We start from the raw sequence: 15,611 nt of genomic DNA, 5'->3' as shown, positions 1-15,611 counted from the left end.
GAGGGTGCCCTTCACCTCCTGCAGGACACAGATCGAGCTCCTTTCCTGGAGCCGGAGGCCTTTCCCTGCCTGCTCCCCGCCCTCCCCACCCCGGGTTTTCCCATGACCCCTGTCCTCCGGGGCATCCGGACTTACCTACCAGCCCCAGACAGGCCAGGCCTTCGCTTGCCTCGGAGCCTCCGCACTGCTGGCCTCCGCCCTGTCTCTGGCACGCCTGCGGGGGCCCCTCCGTGTTCCTGTAGCTCAGGGGTCTGCCTCCGGCACGCACCTGCACTTGGAGCTCCCATCGGTCCCCACTGGCCCTGGGCCCTCCCTGGCCCCGGCCCAGGGCCTGCACACGGTGAAGAAGATCCAGGGCCAATGCTCTGGTAACTCCCCGGGTCAAGAGTTCAGTTTTAAAACCTTGCTGGATCTCACCACAAGTGTGTCTTCTGCAGAGGCCGAGACGAGGAAGAACAGCTGGTCTGCAGGGACCATCCGGGCCCCTTTCACGGGAAACGGCTGAATAGAGAGGCTGGGCCCGTGTAGGGTGGTCTTGCTCTTGCTGCAGCCACCGGCGAAGCTGCTTTCCAGGAAAGCCGACCGATGCCCCTGCAGGAACGGCCGGGAAGTCGGGTCTCCCGTCACCCGGAGGCGGTGGGCGCTGCCTCCCGGCCCTCTCCCCTCCCTGCCCCGAACCCACCCCTGCCGGCTCTCCTAGGCGGCCACTCTCCCCACTCCTCCATTCGGATAGCTGGAAGAGCGGAGGGGCTAATGGAGTTTATATAGCTTCCCCTGTATATATTTAGAGATAAGAAGTTCATTTAGGGATTAGGGGCTGCTTCTTGTCTATGCATCATTAAGCATACCACATCTGCTTCTGAGCTAGCAATCAGCAGAATATTGAGAAAAGTTATAAAGAAATCTTTGCGACGCTTCCTTTTCCTTCCCGGCTCCCCGAGTCCTGGCTCAGACTTCTGCGAGGGAGCGTAAGGGAGAAAGTGGAGCCCGGGCTCAGAGGAGCCAGCCTCAGGACCAGGCCCTGGATTCGGAGCAGTGACTCCTCCGACGGGGACCCGCCGCCCTCACGTGCGCACGCGCGCGTGTGAGCATGGAGGGTGGACAGTGGATGGTGGCCGAGAGATGACCTCTGACAGAGCTCCATGCGCATTTTCCCGTGGTGGCCACGCCAGGAAAGGCAGGGGGCTTGGTCGAAAGCCGGGGGGCCTCGGCGGTCCTGAGCACTGCTCTGTGGTCAGAGGCTGGAGACCAGCCTCAGGTATCATCCCTCTGGGTGACCTTGACCAAACCTCTCCCCTCTGCGGTCCTGTCTCCTTATCTGCGAAATGGGTATGGTGGCAGAGGGCTGCCGGCTGGCATGCTGGCCCTGGGCAGAGCAGAGGCACTATCCTGGGCATCCTGGGTTCTGGAGGCACCGAGCTGCGAACCGGGGGCGGCAGGTGCGTGCGCAGCCTCCTCGGCTCCTTCAGCAGGCCCCAACTGAGTCGCCTCACCCCCATTCCCTGGGGACCCGCGGCTCGCCTGGCCTGTTTGGCCCCGGGGCTGGAGGAGTGGCGGCCCGTCCGCCCGCGTGACATGAGGCGCGTTAAACTGCAGGTGTCACTGTCAGCCCTGCAATGGGGACTCGGCTCTCCGGCCACACGGCGGCCACAAAGGAACCTGCTCGCTCCCGGCTCGCGGGCTCCGTCACCAGCGGCTCGGCCAGGGGCCCGGAAGCGCGACGCCCCCTCCTGCGGCCGCCGCCCCTCGAGCCACCGCCCCCGGGAAGTGGAGGCCCCCGACCACCCCCCGCCGGAGGCCGCGGCGCGTGCGCGCGGAGCCCGGGGGAAGGCGCGCCCCGCGGGGCTCGTGGTCTCGGTCTCGGCCTGGGGGACCTCCGGGGCAAGAGAGGCGGAAACGGGTCGGCGGGCCGCTCGGGGCAGGGGCAGCACGCAGCCGCGTCCATGCGGTCAGCGCCGGCGGCCGGGGCGCCCGGAGGCCTTGGGGACCTGGGGCCCGGGCTGGGCAGAGACCCTGACCTGCAAGAGACCGAGCGCGTTTCCCTTTATTGAGCAGCCAGCAAGGGAGGAGAGACCCGAGTAAAGAGGGGTGCCCCCACCCCGGTTCCGGGTAGCTCAGAGGGCATCCCCGCCCCCCTCACGCACCGCCAAGGACTTCGCGCTTCAGGCTCTAAGAGGCCCCTTCCGAAAAGTCCGTTTTTCAGAAATGACCAGAAGGCTGCTGTTTTTCAGGGCATTCACCCCAGAAGCCACATGCTCTGTGCTGCGCTGGCGGGGACATGCCGTCCGCCAGCGGGCACCCCGGGCACGGCGCCCTGCCCACGCGGCAGGTGTCTGCAGGGGCCCGGCGAAGCCCGCCCACTTTGCTTTGGGGTCTGCTGAGCCCCAACCTGCCCTCCCCCATTTGTTGTGCTCCTCTTCTGTTTAATTCTGCATTTCATCCTGGACACGCAAATACCTCCTGGAACCAGGTTTGGGGGGGTCTTTATCCGGGAGCTGGGGGGCCCTCGCCCACGTCCAGTGGCTGCAGGGGAAGGGGCTGCGGGGCTCCGGGCTCCCTTCTCTTAATTTCTGTTTAAAGAGAGCACAGAAAGAAGGGCGCGCGCCTGTGTGGGTGTTGGTGGGGAGTGAGGGCACGGAATATTTCCAGGCCTTGAAAAATGAAGAAAAATAAATTTTTGAATAAGAATGGTCCATGTACTGTGACCGCAGGGCAAATGCAAATGTCTGTTTTCAGACACAGACTCGTGAATTCTTATTATGAGTTCGTGACGGCACCTCCGAGCCGGACATTACATATTCATCAGTGTGAGACACCTCGGCTCCCCACGTCAGGTGTGGCCTTCCCAGCACCCGTGTCCCTTTAATCACCGGGTGGGGGGTGGGCGGAGAAGAAAAAGAGGGAGAAAACAAGGAAACCCAGGACTGGCCGCATTTGGTCTGTTTCCTTCAGTCCTTAAAGTGTTAAGGGAATAGGAGATAAAAAGATGCGTGCAGAAGAAGAAGCAGCCAGAGATCCTCCACAAAGATCTTTTTAGTGTCAACTTAAATGTACACAAATAGCGGATGATGATCTCTTTTATTGGACTAACATTTATCCAGTAATATCCACACACTTTTAAAACCATTGAGGCCCCCTCTTCAGGTGTTCATTTGAATAGAAATAGCTGAATGAGTGTTTTTATAATTGATCCCCTGAGAACTGAATGTCTAGTGCTGCATAACCAACATTTTCCCATTGCTGGGGTTTTTTTTTTTTTTTTCCCCAAATTGCCACTCTGCAAAATTAGGATTTTGTACAGTTTTGATAAGAGAATTAACCTCCCACGTGCCAAACTCCCCGAGTGTGAGAGGCTCCTGGGGAGTTGGCCTGTGTAGGGTCAGCTCCGCAGCTGGCTCATTTCTGGGGGCTTTGCTGCCTCTTGGTTCCAGGGAGAACCTGGATCGTGGTGGGAGGTGCATCTGATGGAGGCTCCTGGGCCCAGGAATGCGGGCTTCTTACTTCCCCCTTTGTATGCAGCAGGGCCGACCTTGCACTCCCCAGCAGCTCCCGGATGGATGGCCTGCACTGGCCTGGGGGTGCTTGGAGCCCCGGACCCTGAGGGGAGAACAGAAGACTTTTCTCTCCTTCCGGTGCTTTCTCCGGGCGCTGCCAAGTGCTTTTAATGTTCCACTAGTTTGGGGGTTATGATCATAATATATACTCGCTGCAGAAAATTTGAAATCTATGTAGAAATATAAAGTTGAAAACAAATTTCACCCCAATTCTACCACCCAGGGTGAGACATTGTTGGATTTCCTGCCAGTCTTTTTTCCTACGGGCGTGTATTAAGTATATGTCTATGAAATTGGGATCATGCTGTACCTACAGTTTTGTCTCCTTTTTTCCCTTTGAGTGGTACGTACAAAGCATCTCCTGCGTCTTTGAGCACGTTTGTTAGCATCAATGTGGCCATCAGATAGCTGCAGTTGAATGAATTTAATTGCTCCTATTGATGGACAGTGAGGTGAGAGCTCTTTTTTTTTTTGACCACATACAAAAGAAGTGTCCCTGGCCCTTCCAAGGGAGGCTGATTTAAACCAGCGCAAGGAAGTGACTTAGGAAAAAATTTCCCTTTGGGGCCCAGAAGGGATAAATTCTTCCCCTGAGCAGTGCAGGGCATCCTTGGTAAGACACGCCCCTGGTGACCGGAGCCCACGACAGTGGCTAGAATGCCTGTGAGTGGGGCCTGGGGTCCCCGTCCCTCCTGGGCCTCACGTGTCCCTTCCCGCTCTGAGTCAAGTTGCCCTCAGTCCTGGATTCGGTAGGCTGCTTTCAGCTGGAGGGAACAAAACCCCAGCTCAGCTAGCTTCAAAGGCAAGGACGGGGACTCGGTCACATGACAGATTCCCCGAGGTGGCAGCTCCAGGTTGGCTGATTCAGCCACTGTGCAATATGGCCAGAGAAGCCCCGACTCCCCCCCCCGCCACCCTCAGCACGGCGGCTCCGCCTAGCCTGCCTCCCCCCAGTCCAAGCATGCCATCCAGACATGCCAACGGTGGGAAAGGGACTGTTTGTTCAAATGGGATTTTTGTTGTTGGTGGTGGTCAGCAAGGACATCTTTTTCCAGAAGGCCAGGCCTCTTTCCCTGTCCAGCTTCCCTCGCCTCTCATTGGCTAAAACCACATGCCCATACCTAAGCCGGTCATTGGCAAGAAGGGGATTCATCCTTCCCAAGGCCGAGGCTGACAGTTACCTGGGAAGGGGTGGGGGGCCCTGGGGGTGCCTTGGGATGTGCACTTTGCCCTTCTGGGTGTAGAATCCTGAGCCCCTGCACCCCAGCTTCCCCAGGCTCCTCTAGGCTGCGGGCATTGACTTCATCAAGCTGCGGTTTCACTCAGAACCCAAGGCAGCCTCACCAAGTGACGAGAATGTTAACTATCCTAGCCTCAGTGGTTGGTGGGGGCACTAGGGATCCTGGAGTGCACCGTGAGACCTGGGGCAGCCCCGCTGGTGGCATTCCCAAATTCCAGTGTGCCCCAGGAGGCTCCGTGGTGGCTCTACTTGGGTGGGCCCCAAGAGGCTGCCTCGTTGCTGTAGATCCCTTCCCCTGCCCTCTGTGCTCTGCTGCCCTACTGTGTGCTTCTGCCTTCTCAGGTCCAACCCTCCCACTTCTGGAAACATGAACATGAATTGTCCTATGGAGAATTCCTACTCCACAGGCAGCTCATCTGGATTGAGAGGGGCCGACCTCACCCCCACCCCAGTGCTGTGATGGGTTCAGGGTGCTGGATAGCAGCCACGGCATTATACCCCCAGATCAGTCTGATTGGTTACTATGGGGATGGGCACGCGACCCAACATTGCTTCAACACGAGTTGATCTCAGGATGCCTGCTGATCAGGGATCATGGGAACGGAGTGTGCTTTCTTTCCCCTGACGTCTCTAGGATGTGAGCCCGGAGCTGGTGGTCCCCAACTCACTACCACAGGGGAGAGGCTGCCTGACAAGGAAGCCAACATAGAAGAAAGCAGAGTTCGAAGATGGAGAGAGACCAGGTCCTGATGGCGTCCATTGAGCCCCTAGATCCGGCCACACCTGACATAGTACTACCCCTGAAATGATCATTTATGGAAACCAATAATTTTTCTTTTCACATGAACCAGATTGAGTTGGGTTTTTGTTGCAACCGAAAAGAGTCTTGATGAAGACACCCACCCAGTAGGTTGTTCTTCCAAAACCAGGATCCCATGACCATGTTTTGATAACCATCCCTGATCCTGGGGCAGGCCAGTCAGCTGACCCTGACTCTGGGTGCTAAAGCCTGAAGTCTGGTCAGATCCCTCCGGGGGCCCCTTCCTCCAGTCCACAGAGCTGCTTCCCTTGTGCCCTCCAAATGATCCGGTGTCCGCTTTTGAGAAGAAGTCAGGCAGAAACAGTAAAGGCATTTCCTTCCCTCTCCCCATTGACTCCTCCTCTGCCCAGGCTTTCATGACTCCAGGGATAGTTTCCTGATAATTCAGCTGAAAATTTCCGTGGCTCAGGTTCTGCGTCTCTGAGTTGTCCCCTCGGGCTCCTCTAACAACTTTGCTCCTTCCCGAGGCCCGCGGTCGGAGCGAATCTCTGGCCACGTCACCGTTCAGCCAAGCTCGGCACATTTCCTGTGTTCATCCTTCTTCATAAATCATGTCTCCAGCCTGCTAATCACCGTTTACACATTTCAAGGGATGCTTTGCAATTTTCATCGGCTCTGGTGTTGAGAGGCCCAGCTCTTTTTCCGGGGCAAGTGCCTTTCCCTGCAAAAGGCTGCATTCCCTGTGTCCAAATGCTCCTGGGGCCAGTAGGGAAAGGAAACGGGGGGCCGTGGGGAGCAGGCCTGGTGTAAGTTGTGGATAATGGGGCGTGGCAAAATCGTGCCTGTGACCTGCCCCCACGGGGTGGTGGCCTCTCCGGGCCTGCCAGGTGTCACCATGTGGGAATCCGGCTCGGCGTTGGAGAGGTTATGATCTCTTGGGGGAAGGTGGACATCCATGTTTTTATGTGAAATTTCCTCTTTTTTAAAAAGCTGCTGGCAACAAAATAAAACAATTTAAATGCTGTGAAAACCAACTGTCTCTTAGACCACCAGCTTGTGACTTCTGTCCGAGCAGATGAATAAAGCGACGGGATTATCAGACCACAGAACGCAGGGTGGCCTAGTGGACGGACACTGGGCTGGGGAGGGGAGGCCTGTGTTCGGGTCCTCCCCCACCCGCTCTGGAACCTTGTCCACATTATTTAGTCTCTAAGCATTTCTATCTGTGTATGTACATTTTCCTAACCTTTGCAATGGTCCTATAAGATGGATCTCGTTTTTCTCACTTTGCAGAAGAGAAAACCCAGCCCGGTTGGTGAAACATCCCCCCCCAGAGGGCAGAGCTGGAAAGGGGCAGAGCCCGTGTTCCTGGTTCTGGGCCGTTTGTTGGGTCACATCTCCCGTTCATGGCTCCAGCCCCGACACATCTCCCGGGTGTCCAGGAACTTGCCATGTGGGTGAGGAAGAGCCTGGAATGTCTTCAGTGGCTCAGGCTGGTTGCAGAATCCGAGACGTTCCACGTTCATAGGCGGCTTTGCTTGCCGTAGACGTGACCTTGCCCTAGCCCTCCACATCCTCAGCATACTGTGTTCTCTAATCCCATTTTCTTTCCATGTTCTTGGTTCTGGGTCATGTTTCAAAGACTGTTGGCCCTGGGTTAGGATTTCATGATCTCAGGACGACTCCAAAAGGAGCCTCGTGTGTGGACGGGTCCTCCCGTGAGCTCCCCTCTGCCCATGACTGAGACCACGATGGCCTGGTCCTCCTTGCCTTCTGATCCTCACTGTCCCTTCCTTCACCCGGGATAATGGCTTCTGAGAGGAGGGAGATTCGGCGTGTCTTAGTTCGGGCTACTCTAACAACGTAACACGCTGGGTGGCCGCAGCAACAATTTATCATATAAATTAAATATAATGATGAGACTAGCCTTTCCTACACATTCGTGACACTCCTAAGTGTGGTGGGCACAGAGTCCTCACCATGTGCTGGCCACTGCCCTCCGCACTTTACACCTGAAGCCTCCTCAATGCCCTGAGGTGGGCACCTCGTAAGCTGCAGAGACACAGCTCGTAAGCAGCAGAGACAAGACTCCACCCAGGCCTTTAGGCCGTGGAGTCCTCTCCCTTAGCACCGTGGAGGCCCCTGGAGGGCCTGCCGCTTCTCCCTCTTTGGGAGGGACTTTGGGGCCTTGAGCTCGGACCACCCTCTGGGAGGACGGTCTGTGCTTATTCAGCACACTAGGACCCCCAGCTCTTCTTCTGCTCTGTGGACGCTGGCCAAGATGGCTTTGGAGCCTGGATTCTCCGGCCCGGGTTCTGCTTTGTTCCCTCTGCTATGAATGGGGAATGGTCACCCCCACATTGAGGTGGCCGCGTGCCTGGTCCACACCGTGCGCTCGCGCACACACACACACCAATGAACAGTGCTTCTTGGGACACTGGGCCTGGCTCTGTAGGCTTTGACCCCAGTGGCTGCTCTCCAGGCCCCAGCAGGCCTGCCTACCATTCTGGCCCAACCAGCGTCCTCCCAGTGCCAGATGGGGCCTCCTGTTTTCTCTTGGTCTGGGGGGCCCATGAAATCCTGAAGCATGGATGCCAGACTCGTCCCCGGGGCTCTCAGGCTGCCCCACACAGCGAGGGGGGGGACGGGAAGAGCAGAGGGGCGGTGCGAGCCATGGGGGGGTCCACCAAGTCCCAGAGCCAGAGGCAACACTAGGTTCATCACCCCTCTTCCTGCTCCAGGCCAGCCTTGGATCCTGCAGCGTCCTGCCCAGAGGGTGCAGTATCCAGCTGAGACGCGGAGGGAATCTGTCCAGGGTCAGGACCCTGACCGAGGACCGGCTGACCGGCTGTGGAGACGCGACCTCTCCTTCCAGCTCCCCTGGTAGCCAGGCACACAGGACCTCACCTTACTGTCGACGGGCCTCTGGTTTTTAGCTCAATTCTCAGGACAGCTCACCCAATCCATCTGCCTTTGTAGCCTTTTCCGGGAGCATGGGGATGCTTCTGTCCACCGAGGAACTGGGCGAACAGCTCTCTTGGTGTGCAAGGAGCCTCACCTCCATGGGAATTCCCGCCCGCGTTGACTCCCTTGTTCCTGTCACAGGGGGTGGTCCTTTGCCTAGAAGAATGTTGAAGTTTCAGGTCTTGGGAGATGGAGCAGAGTTTGGAGGGGGGGGGAAGGTGCTCAGCTGCTCCTGAAAAAAATGGGAGGAAGAAACTGTGGGCGCTCCTGAGAGGCGGGAAGGAGGTGCTGGCCCCAGGCACAGATTGCAAGGGGGCCCCCCAGATCTCAGTAATCAAGGGAAATAGTATTTTAACGCCCTATTTTAAAACTCAGAATTGCCGGGAAAAAACCCATGGTGAACAAAATATCAAAATTTCAAAGCCAGGATCAACCATGCAGAGCCATATTGGCACCTGAGGCAAAAGGAAGAATCAGTAAGAATCATCCTCTGTTAAAAATGTTGATTTTTGTTCACTATGGATTTTTCCCCCCAATACTTTTTGCATTAAAATATGACTTATCTTGATTTGGGGGCACCCCCTTCAATTCTCTCCCAAAGCAAGTACCCTGTTTGCCTCGCCCTGATCCCAGCCCTGGGACAGTGGTCCCCGAGCACAGGGGGTCCCCATAGGACATCTAGCTCTTTTCCCTGTTGCTGGGATCCCTTGCAGCCCCTGACTTGGGTAGAATCCCTCACTCAGACAAAGGCCTCATGCGGTGAGTGTTTTCCTGCAGAAATTAAGGGAAAGCACTGCTTTGGACATCTAGATAAGATGCCAATAGAGCCCAGGGGGATCGTGTGAGATGACCCAGGGACGGGGCAGATGGAGACAGAGGTGGACGTGGATCTTCTTCGGGCAGGGCTTGGGGCTGAGCCCCTCTGATCTAGGGCGGGGTGGGCTGGCTGACTTCTTGACACAGCGGTGAAGCCAACTCCCCGGCTGCCCAAGGCTGAACCTCTGTCTTCATCCCTGCTGGGCATCGCTCACCTCTGGCCATGGCCACCCCGGCTAACAGGGCCCCTAGAATCCCAGCTCCTTGACAGCCGGAGGGCATGTGGGTCTGGTCACAGATCTCAAGCCAAAACTCATTTTTGTGGCTGGAGGGTTGTCCTTCTGGTTTGCCTCAGCTTTTCCAGGGACTGACGAATAACCTGCCAGGGGAAGCTGCCTCTCCTCCTTCCCCGGGTCTCGGGCACGCATTGCCAGCAGAGCTCAGCTGCCAAGCCCAGAGGCCAGTTCTAACACAGGACCTCAGGCCTCACAGCCGACTTACGGGAGGTGGCCCCAAAGTGAAATTTGTCACCATTGGCTAGGTCGTTTCTTCTCTCTCTCCTCTCCTTGGTGGTGGTGGGTTTGTGCTTGAAATCCTGCTTCCTGGAAGGCGGATTGGGGGTTGAGGAACTCATGGGGATATATGTATTAAAAGGCAGCAAAATCACCAGTGAGACTGAATTTGTGGATGTACAGTTGACCCTCGAACAACACGGGTTTGAACAGCGTGGTCCACGCATACGCAGATTTTTTCCAATGAATACAGCACGGCACTGTTGAATGCATTTTCTTTTCTTTCTTTCCATTTTCTTTTTATTTATTTAGAGAAGGAACGTGTGTGCCGGAGCAGGGGGAGGGGCAGAGGGAGAGAGAGAATCCTAAGCAGGCTCCAGGCCGAGCATGGAGCCTGACCCTGAGACCATGATCGGAGCCCAAACCAAGAGTTGGATGCTTAGCCGACTGAGCCACCCAGGCGCCCCTTCCTTATGATTTTCTTAATGACATCTTTTTTCTCTAGCTTGCCTTATTGTAAGAATATAGTATATAATACATATAACATACAGAATGTATGTTAGTCCACTGTTTATGCTGTTGGTAAGGCTACTGGTCAACAGTTGGCTATTAGTAGTGAAGTTTTTGGGGAGTCAAAGTTATAGTTATACTCAGATTTTGGACTTCGAGGAGGGGTCGGTGCCCCTAACCTCTGTGTTGTTCAAGGGGCAACTCTAAACATACATTTATATAGTTAAAGAACAAGAAACCCCAGCAGTCTACAGAGACTACCAGAGACATTTGACAGGTTGTCATTGGTCGGGAAGTGTACTGCACAGGTAATTTCCAGGTACTAGTCACATGAGAAGAGTTTCAGGTTCACTGACGCCAGCAGTTTCAATGGATCATACAGGTTCCCTGGGCCTCCCCCCAGCTCCTGTGCAGGGGAAGCCTGGTCCCCAAAGCCCACGGGCCTGATCTGGGGTCCCAGCTCCACTCTGGACCACTCACGCCTTTGGCGCCCAGACTTCTCACCTGCCAGATGGGAGGACAGCTTCTCTCAGGTTGTTGGGAAGATCAAGTGAGATGATGATTTCAAGTGCTTAACACGGTGGTGTGCACACATTAAGCGCTTAATGAACGCTGACCCTCCCTTCCTGTTGCCCTCCCTGCCCTTCTCGGAGGGATCCCGCGTCCAAAGCTGATGCCTTTCTGATTTTAAGACTTGGCCTCTGCCAGTCCCACCTGAGACTTACTCTTGATTTCAGTGTCTGGAGCCCAAACCTCCGTGTGGATGAAAAGGTGTAGAAACTTTATACCTGGGGCAGATCCAGGTTTTTGGGAGGGGAGGGTCTGGAGTTTATACAATGTGGGGTGTCCTCTCATAAAACTATGCGTTCTGAATCGGGCTCAGGACCATGGAAGGGGCCTGGGCAAGTGAGGGGGCCCGAAGCTGAAGCTGCATTAGCTTCTCAGCAAATCCTCGCTGATCACACATCAGAATCTCAGCAGCGAGCGGGACTCAGGGCCTAGACCCGATCCCTTCCTTCTTGGAGGCTTCCTGTAAGTGGAGACTGGGGAGGGGGAGGGGGTGGAGGAGGGATGCCCTGACCCCCCTCAACCGCGCCTAGGTGGCCTGTCCTTGAAATTTGGCCGAAGTCCCTCCAGGAGCTCCCCTGCACGGCCGGCCGCAGTGCTGAGGCTGAGAGGCTGCCGGGCACATTGGCTGCACCCAACAGGCCTGAAGCTACGATCCGGCCTGAGCCCTGCCTGCCAGGCCCTCTTGAGCGGGCCCGGCTCAGAGAGGAGGCTTCTGCGCCAGGGCCTGGGCCTCCACCCGTCACCCCTCCCTCTCCTCCCCTCTCCCCCTCCTCCCTCGCTCCTCCTCCAGCCTTCTTCTGCCCTGTCTCTCTGGCTTCCCTCCTCCCCCTTCCCACCCTCCTCCCCTTCCTCCTCCTCCTTGGGCCTGCCCCTGCCCCGGGGTGCCTGGGCTCTGGAAGGCTCTTCTCCCTCTGGAGGTGTCTGCTCAAGTCTGCAGGCCCCCTCCCCCTCCCCAGCACGGGCCCAGCCGTTCAGTTGCCTGGAAGGGGCTGACAGCAGACACAGCCCTGGTCGGGGCAGAGCAGGTCCCCAGCCAGCTGGCGAGGGGATGGGCCCGAGCCAGGTAATTATTGCCGAGTGCAGAGGTCAAGAGCCGCAGAGCGGCGGATGTACTAATGAAACACAAATGGGACATCTGTGTTCAGGAGTTCAGCAAACCATGGAAAACCCAACTTTGCCAGGAGTTTATGCCCTCCTGAGAGCAGCATCACTCCTTCCGGCTAAGGGAGCAGTAAACACACCAGAGGCCATTTCCCTGCTTCTCCACGCTTCTATATCTGGGGGTGTTACAGCTCCCGTCCCCGCCGGGACGTGGCTGGGCCTGGAGGCGTGTTGGCACACCGAGGGCCTCTCCCCGACGACGGCTCGGAAAGCCCCTAGGCCGGGGCTCCGGGGAGGGGACGAGAGGTGGCGAGGCCGTGTCCTTCCCCACAGGCTCTGTGTCCTCTTGGGCTTGTGAGGAGCCGGGGCGCAGTGCGCGGGGTGCGCGGGGTACGAGGGCCGCGGAGGCCTGAGCTTAGGGGGCCCGGAAGGTGCCGAGGCCCGCGTGACTTAGGGAATGTTAGGGAGGAGGGGTGGTGCCGAGGAGTCCCATGGCCTCCTGGGTCTCAGTTTTCTCACCTGCACAGTCAGGGTGTGGTTAAGGCCCCCGTGTCCGTGTAGATTCTTTGGGTCGTGGACACTGATCCTGCCTGTCTTACCCAACGAAAGAGCTCTTTCTCCAGGAAGGGGGTGTTTTGTGCAATGGGGGGGAGGTGCTGGCTCAGGAAGAACAGGAACCAGGGCCGCCATGGGGACCCGGGCAGCAGGAGGTGGGAGGCTTGTCCTTACTCCACTTACTCTGGTCCCCCCTGCCCCCAAGTCTTGGCACCACTATGCCTCAGTTTCCATATCCTGGGGGGCAGAGTCTTCAGCCCAGCCACCCAGGTGTCTTTCCTGGGGGAGGGTGGGCACCACAGGATGTGACCCCTCAGGGTCAGCCCCTGTACGGGGGGGCTACTTCCAGAAGGAGGGAGCCACAGAGCACCAGCGGCCATGATGTGGCAGCCGCAGGCTGAAACACGCAGTTCTGAGGAGGGTGCACCTGTCCTCTTGTGGCTGGAAACCAGGACAGCCTGGGGCCCGATCTCCCTGCTCCCAACTGACTCCGGGCTCCCGATTCTTGGCCCCACTTCCAGCTTCTCACTCACCTCTGGGACCACCCCCTGAGCAGGTCCTGTCGGGAGCACACTCTGACTCCTGTTGACACTTGCCCTTGGGATACTACCGCTCCTTCAGTAACCATGACAACCCATAGGTACTGGGTCCTGACTGGGTGCCGAGCCCTGGAGCCGCCCAGATCGTTCTCTGGGTGATGGCCGCAGAACGGGGGCCTTAGCTGGCTGTAGCATGGGGACTGGTTAATGGAGGCCAGGCGGGGGTGGGAGCTGGGTCCTGGGCTAAGGCTGGGCTGTGCATCCCTGCCCAGGTGGTGCGGCCCCAGAGCCAAGCTGTCCCACTAGCCGAGGCTGTAATTCCAGCGAGGGCCGTGCAAGAGCCTGTCTTAAGGGGACGGAGAGCGGACCTCAGTCAGGGACGCGGGGCTGAGAGTGAGTCGTTGGGGGGTGAATCAGGTGCCAGGAGCAAGTTGGGTGGGGGGAGGGGATCCCGGAAGGCCTCGCCCTCCCTGGTGACTCCGTTCCTAGTCCGTTGTAATCCCTAGGCTGGAGGAGAAGGATTCACAGAGACTGTCTTAGACATTTTCCAGGACGACAACTTTGCGAGGCCCAGAGTGTGACTGGAGCCGTGGGGGGAAAAGGCTGCTTCCTTCGGAGCTGATGTGGGCCCGTGGCTCTTGGGCCTGAAGCATCCTGTCCAGTCAAGGTTTTACCAATTGATAGGACTCATTTTCCCAGTGCCATGAGGAAATGTTGAGAGTGCTTTGCCAGCAGATGAAGACCTTCACACTCAAAGCTCTGGTGTGAGCAGGTGTGGCCCACCCTCGTGCTGCTTGCCCGGAGTCTCTTCCTCGTCTCTCCCTGCTGGCGGATTCTGATTCGTTCAGGGCCCACCTTCTCCACCGGCCACGGCTTGGTGAGTTGTGATCGGTCCAAGGTTCCCGATCCCCTCCACGCAGAGGCTGGTCCGCGGACCTACCAGGGGTGAAGCTGGGGCCGCCTCAGGGTCTTCTGTATGTGAGGCCACGTTTCTGTCATTTGCAGCCCCGATCGTCCCGGCCGATCCTGCATGGGGAAAGTGGCCTTCTGTGTTTGTGGAAGACGAGTTTTGCAGGCATGAAGCCCTTCACAGTACGACAGGTTCCGTGGAGGCCCTGAGCTGGGCGAGGTGTGGCATCGGATGAGGCCATGTTTCCGAGTGAGGACAACCAAGGCCAAAGACAGAACTCAGACCCGGGAGGGAGGGCTTGGAGGACAGCAGACCACTGAACGAGGCCGTCCTGGGACCTGGCAGCTCAGAGTAAGAGGGACGCCACAGGTCTTGGGGCAGCATGACATGGTCGGTGCGCTGCCTGGGGGCAGCGAGGAGGGCTCCCTTCAGTGATGACCACAACTGGAGTGCTCAGCAGCGGCCAGCTTTGTGCGAAACATGATGCACGATCTCACGCGCTCCGCGGTGTCCCTTGGGGAGTCTTCATGATTCCCATTTCTGCGTGAGAAAACGGAGGCCCAGAGAAGTGGGGCCTCTGAATGGGAGCTCGGCGCTGCAGAGATCCTCATCCTTGTGCTACACTGAAATCACGGCCTCTGCCAGAAAGCAAGCCAAGGACGGTCGTGGCCTGGAGCGGTGGCCAGAGCAGGGCTGAGAGGGCAGACGTGGGCTGGAAGTTGAGCTGCACCTCACCAGAGAGCGCCCCAGGCCCTGGACTGCGAGCTGCTCCCGGCGACAGCTGCAGCACCCCCAGGCCTGGCCCAGCGCGGGGCATGCAGAAGCTGCCCGGCTGGTGTTTGCTGAATGAATGAATGAACATCTGTATTAGGGGCGGGATTATCCAGTTGGTTAGAATGAGAAAACCAGTCCTGGAACCGCAGGGGCCTAAGACCAGCCGGTCTCAGATGATAGAAACAGCTCGGAGAAGATCTAAGTCGGGGACAGTTGGCACCTGAATTTGGAGCTCCTGCCATCCGGTCCAGCATAGCCTGGGGGCCTCATGTTTTATTTGCAAGGGCAAGTGCATGGTCAGCGGGTGTGTGGGGAGGGGAAGGAAGCACAGGGTGTGCATGTCTGTGGGAGGAGAAAGAGCACGTGAGTTCCCAGCACAGGAGGGCAGGTGCTAGGAGCTGTTGTCCCTCCGGGGGCCTCAGTGAGGGCCCGTGATGGCAGACGGGGTCGTTCCCTGGGCGGCTGAGGGCAGCTATACCGCATGAGGAGTTGCTATCGGGGGCCAGCCCCTAGGGCAGGTGAACCAAGGCAACGTCAAGAAGAGGAACATTGACTGGACTTCTTTCTAGTCCCATGGGGCCAGGCTATAGGGGTCTTGGGGTTACAACTGGAATGAAGAGATGTCCTGACAGTCTTGCCCTGGGGGGGAATAACGGGGGGCACTGGGGCCGTGGTCCATGGGTTTTCCCTGCCCTGGGAGCCCCCCAGCACCCCTATGAGTGGGCAGGAGCTGCATGAAAGGCTCCATGGGCCGTGGCTTTGTACTGCCAGGGATGAACTGTGCTCAAAAGTGCTCTGTAGGCAGA

The 15,611-nt window shown here is 57.7% G+C and overlaps 1 protein-coding gene across 1 annotated transcript in view; it reads left to right on the top strand.

Moving 5' to 3' along the window:
- Positions 1 to 6,464: 6,464 nt before the first annotated feature.
- The window catches only part of VRK1 (VRK serine/threonine kinase 1), a 235,210-nt gene continuing 226,063 nt past the window's right edge, over positions 6,465 to 15,611 (top strand). Inside the window, exon 1 of the mRNA XM_081829983.1 lies at positions 6,465 to 6,469. The gene's annotated coding sequence lies outside the window, so the exon portion shown is untranslated. The remainder of the gene's footprint in view (positions 6,470 to 15,611) is intronic.

This window comes from Leptonychotes weddellii, chromosome 9 (assembly GCF_054177405.1).
Source record: "Leptonychotes weddellii isolate Sample4059 chromosome 9, ASM5417740v2, whole genome shotgun sequence".
Taxonomy (NCBI): Eukaryota; Metazoa; Chordata; class Mammalia; order Carnivora; family Phocidae; genus Leptonychotes; species Leptonychotes weddellii.
This window is presented reverse-complemented; position numbering and strand designations above follow the sequence as displayed.